At 40.4% G+C, this 5,900-nt stretch overlaps 1 long non-coding RNA gene across 1 annotated transcript; it reads right to left on the reverse strand.

Moving 5' to 3' along the window:
* Positions 1-19: 19 nt before the first annotated feature.
* On the reverse strand, positions 20-5,004 carry LOC108445776. The gene is made up of 3 exons (XR_001860751.1): positions 2,804-5,004; positions 942-1,019; positions 20-263 (listed from the first exon to the last, which is right to left on the reverse strand). It is a non-coding gene; the product is annotated as an uncharacterized LOC108445776 (long non-coding RNA).
* Between the last annotated feature and the right edge of the window lie 896 nt (positions 5,005-5,900).

Consider the following 5,900-nt stretch of genomic DNA (forward strand, 5'->3'; position numbering starts at 1 on the left):
CAAAGGGACTCCCACACCCCCTGCGCAGCCAATCCCGGTGCCCGGCCAGACCCTTGGGAACAGCAGGCTGGAACGGCAGGGACAAGCACAAATCCTGGGTGGCAGACGAGATGTATCAAACTCTGGAGCTGCAGTGGGAACCCCCGGAGGTCTCAGGAGGCAGGACGTGCAGGGCTACAGAGTAGCAACGGTGGGGGTAGAGTGGCAGCAGTCTGGCTCCCAGTGGGGCAGGGAAAGGCGGGCTTGGGAATCCTGGGCTCTCTCTGGTAGAAGGAAGGCAGCCGAAAGAAAGCAGAAGTCACCAGTGCTGGCGAATTCCTTCCAGCCTCCCTCTCCATCCAAACGCCAGGAGCTAACACCCCACAAGCCCAGGTGAAAGACAGTAGCCAGATGGACCCCTCCCCCTGAGGCCAGGTCTTTTGTTTTTCTTAAGCACCCAGTAATTTGTCCCCTGGCAACATGTATGGGGAAAATTCTTTAAGAGAAAAAGAAAACAGGAGAACTCCTAAAACCCCAACACCTAGGCAGCAGGAGACCCAGGTGAAAGTCTCCCTTCAGTCCAATTCTCCAGAAAGACTTCCAGCTGCCTGAATACCTGACAAACAAGCTGTTTGTGGATAGATCCAACTCTCTTTTCTAGTCTTGCTGAAAATTTTCAGAAGTTCTTTCTTATACACTGATATTCAGACAGTTCAAGTGCCAAAACTTGAGCTTATTTTGAACATAAATGCAGCCTAGTGCTGTACTAAACACAGCACTGCACTATTGCCTTGGAACAGCAATGCCACACACGGTCTCACTTTCAAGGACCTAATTCAAGACAGGACACAAACTATTAAGTCTCAAATCTTCAGATCATCATGCATTTTTTTCCAACAGATTTTCACAGCTCTATAAACCCACTTGGAACAACAGTGATATACTTTTCTTTCTCCTTTCACCTTGCAGATACAACGTCCTCTTGCACTTCTTCAAGGCTGAGGCCAGAAATTCCCCACTTACATTGCTTTTTCCCCATCCTTGAAAAGAAAAAAGAGGGACTTTCAGGTTCCTTTGTGTGTCACAGCATGGCTAGATGGGGTAAAACACTTTGCTTTTATTACATGGCCCATAGTTTCAAACTGACGCATCTCTGAGTTCATGACTCTCAGAATTTGTGTCTCAGGGCTCTCAACAGATATGCAGGAGTACTACTACACTTCTAAAAATTAGTTTTACCTGGTTTATGTTTTTCAAGCTTCTCTTTTACAGAGAGAATAGCAAAGATAATATACAGGTAGAAAATGGAGAACTATGTATCCACTACATGAATCTAGACACTGGCTATACAAGGATACACCATTATTATCAGTATTTCCTAGAATCACAGAATGCTTTGGGTTGGAAGGGACCTTAAAGCTCATCTCATTCTACCCCCTGCTCTGGGCAACACCACCTTCCACTACATCAGACTGCTCCGAGCCCCATCCAATATTCAAGTTGGCCTTTATTATACAGCACAGAGTCAGTGTAAAATAGATTGAAATCTTGCCAGGGAAATAAGCTGAAAATTTGGGTATCTGAGGGTCTTCGCAATCCAGAGATCAAATACACAATTACAAATATTAATTTATTTTACTAGCAGCTTGTGGTTTGTTTTTTTGTTTTCTACTTCTGCAGAATTGTGAACATGTAAAATGGTTTCACAAAATTTATCAATTATTACCACCCAGCTAACACATATATATACAGTTGCAACTTTAATTTTTATTTTTATTTATAAACATTTCCCACATTCTCAGAACCTTTAGTAAGATGTCCCTGGTGGTGGATTTCTCCCCATGTATATTTTTAATTTTTTCCATACTACTGTATTGGAATAAATTATTTTACTGTTTAGTAATAAAAGTATTATTTACATTCCATGAATGAAGTAGAACTGAAAACAAACCCCCCCCTCCCCCCACATATTCCATATTCAGATCTCCTCCTATGCTAAACAGAGGGGAGAAATGTAAAATCAGCTTTCATTAACTCCTTTGAAATAAGAGGGGATGCCTCAAAGGTTGACAGATCAGTATCAAATTGCTTGTCATACTTGTCAGTCATTTTTGCCCCAATGAAAGAGCAGCATCAGGAACTCCAGTTTGAGCATTTACAAGTGTACTCCATTCACAAAGAGTCACTTCCTAAAGCCACCATGGACACTAAAAAACTGTAACTTAGAGGAAGAAAACTTAGGATTAAGACCAGCAACTGGATGAGATTCTTCTAGAAAAGGCAGTTAATATATGGTGCCAAGGTTTCAGATGGTTTAAACACTTACAATTCTAGTAAAAGGCTTCAGAACTGAGGCAGTCAAGAATCTGTATTTTTAAGGAATTGCACTGAAAGCAAAACCAAAATGGCATAGAAGAGATTGATATTTAAACCTGCCACCTCAAAGAACAACCAACCAAATTATTTTCCAGTCAGTCAGGGAAGTTCAGCAAGTAACAACTGAACTTAAATCAGATCCTTCTGCCTAAGACATTGTTCTCATATGTGGTTTTAAGAACTAAAATGGCAGCACATTAACCTTAATTATTCCTTGTTTAGCTTGCAGCATTTAAATAACACATCTGTTTTTATAGATACATCATCTTCATACGTCCTCCCCCACCCCCAGCTTGGGAGGAAGGAGGGGATTTGTCTACTAATTTTGCTCTGTAAGTGGGAAATGTTATTCATCACATAGAACATGGATGCAATTAAGTAACCACACTGAGAGCTGCTGTTCTGTTTCTTAAAGCACCAAGTTAACTTGAGCTGACTTTGTCCTCACCAAAGCGGGATGGCTCCTTTGTCCAGGCTGGGGAAGTTCAGCCAGAATGCCAAGCCTGGCCATTCCCACAGGACAGAGCAGAGAATCCAGGAGAAAGGAATGATGAGCTCCTGACAAAACAGGGCTGAGGAAGAGAAGGTCAGGGACTTGGGCATCTTCATCCTATGGAGAGAAGACTGAGGAGGCATTCTTACAACTGCATATCCATTTGAAGATGGGCGCCAATGGGGTGTCACTCACACAATTTTGCCATGTCACACACCAGGGCATGGTGGGGCTCTCCCCATGGGGTAAGTGGGATTAATTTACATGAAGGGAATGTTTGCTTGGCATGGCCTTGCGAAAGCTTGCTAAACACAAAGGAGGATATGCAGATTACCTAATTAGCCTGGAAATTCACATTATGGGGATTTTTGATAAACAGGGTAAGAAGCATCTCTTAGGAATAATGTATGTATTGGACATTCATGTCCAGTCAGAGCAGGAAGAGTCAAGATTATAAGGTATGGCTGTTATTATTTCTACATGCTTTATTTCCTTTTAAAGGGGTTTTTTTTCCCTTCTTCTTCTAAAGGGTTTTTTTACAGTTCAGGAATTTAAAAATAACAACTGTGGCTAAAAGAAATTTCCCTCTTAGAATAGGAAGGTCATATGTATATTCCCAGGCCAGTTATTTTTTCCCTCTCAGACATTAATCAGACAAATTAATTTGGCTACAAACAAAAGTAAATGTAAAATTGGTCCTTGAAGATACCCAACACTTTTATTCCTAAGACCCCATGCCAAACAAAGCAGGCTCATTAGATATATCACAGAGTTAAAACTCATTGAAATATTATATACCAGCTTTACTCAAATTGCATATGTAGGCTTTGTGGGGTTTGATACTATTCTTTAAAAATAAATGCCTCTTTTTCTCATTCAGCTGAACTGTTCTTCCCCAGAGAGTTTCATTCCAAGCAGTCAGCTACTGAAATGCCTGTTATTGCTACGGACTTCCAGGATATCAAGACATTACCTTCAACTAAATTGTTGTTCTAAGAACCAAAGTTCCCTAGTCACAACAGAAATGGGGTGCAGACTGATCATAAACAATAAGCACTTGTCCCTCCCCACGTCCCCTCAATCTACATGGATGATGTTTTAGGGTCAATGTTAATACATGAAGTTTCAGGAATTTATCACTTCAAGGATTTCAGTGTAAGCAAAGACAAACTGCAGTGCTGTTGCCACAGAGGACAATGGAAAACCTCCTGGAAAAGGCACTTCACACACAGAAAACGTGAAGAAGCTTCTTGAAAAAAAATCCAGTTAAGAGAAAAAAATACAGTCAACAAGACAAAACAACCTTGAGTTCTTTAATGAGAAAACCAATTCTTCAAACATATTATCACCTAGCACTGCAGAAGAATAAAAGAGAAGAGAATATGGCCAACAAATGGAACAATAATTCATGCTATAGAGGAAGAACACTGATAAATACGACAAGAAAAGTGGGAACATAAAGTTCTGAAGTATGTCCCCTGTGAAACTTGTGTGCAATGTTCAGAGGAATACATAAAGAACAATACGAGACAGAAGACCCTCAGTGACCTTTATCTATCCTTTGTTTAGTTCAGATTTCTGAGGAGTTTCACTGCAATTCTAAAATCCCTCAGTTTTGCAAATCCTGTTCACTGGGGTACTTAAAACAGTTCTGTAATGCTTTGTGGCCTGGAGTCATTGATAACTGTTCTTGACTTTAATTCTCTTTAAATGTGGATTTTGCCAGGAATATTCACCAGCACAATAGAAAGCTATTAAACAAATCGCTTCAGGGGATATTACTTCTGAAAATGCTGTGCTTGGCCTCAGGTAACCACAAGGTGCTCCATGGTCATGGCTACAGACTATTACATAACATTAGACTGTTTTCCTTCTTGGAGAGGCCCCAAGAAGTGGTAGGCCTCAGCTTTCTACCTAGAAACCTCATATGCTGGATAATGCAGAGCTCTCTGATCCTCCTGGATCCAGTGTGTGTCACGCAGTGTAAAATCCTCCCTGGAATTTCAGCTGGATGCTGCACTCATTGGGGTCTGTCCCAGCTCCTGCAGGCTGAGGGGCATTTCCAACAGCTGCTGCACATCCCTGCGGAGTCATGGTACTGCAGGGGCAGGGCAAAGACATGGTGCACCTCACTCTCAGTCACCTCAGGTACCTGCAAGTGATATTTATATACTATTATATTTATATGAGATATAAATATGCTTACACTTACATTTATATACCACTATTATACTACTCCCCTCTAGCTTTCTAAAAACACTGACAAGAGTTTTTGCAAATACTTGAACTACCTTCAGCTCAAAAATAAAAAAGTAATATGTATTAATATTGCATGTCCTCTATCTTTACAATATCTTTGCCATGAGTTTGAAATAAGCACAGGAATCCTGTGCAGTCACTGAAAATCTCTGAGAAGACATCCTCCAGGTCCTCCACTGTGCTCCTGGAACCCTGGTGTCAACAGCTTGTAGCCAATGCACAATTCAAAGAATAAAATCAAGCAATACCCTTTCTGTTCAAAAAGTTGTAAAAGCCTGTCAGAAAAGCCACGTTTGCCTTCTGGATCATTACTTTGCAAAAGGAAGCACTGCATCTCAGACATACTGCAAACCTGTAAGATACTATAAAAAGTCACCAAACCTAAAACTGCTTCTCCCATTTTCAAACTCACTGAGCTATATCGCACCAGTATTTTGTGGTACAGACAATTAGACATGTACATTTACAGAAGTTTACATGTACAGAAGAGAGTAAAACTTATGCAAGTCAGGAAGATGGAGAAAACCCCCTAAAAATTACAGTTAATTTTTCTCCTCTGCTCCACTTTGATGTATTTAACGGCATTAGTTTGTATTTAATCCATACTAATAGAGCAGAAAGCAGTTTACTGTCTGAGACAGACATGGATGGGATTAACTCACTTTATTTAGAAGCAAAATTAAAAATTAAAAAAAGAAATTAAATTAAAATTGCTATAAAATTCTGAGTTCTAGCTTAGGTGCCTCAGGCCTGGTAGGATGTACATTACTTTCTACCTAACCTAACTCAATTC

This window comes from Corvus brachyrhynchos, unplaced genomic scaffold, assembly GCF_000691975.1.
Source record: "Corvus brachyrhynchos isolate BGI_N302 unplaced genomic scaffold, ASM69197v1 scaffold523, whole genome shotgun sequence".
Taxonomy (NCBI): Eukaryota; Metazoa; Chordata; class Aves; order Passeriformes; family Corvidae; genus Corvus; species Corvus brachyrhynchos.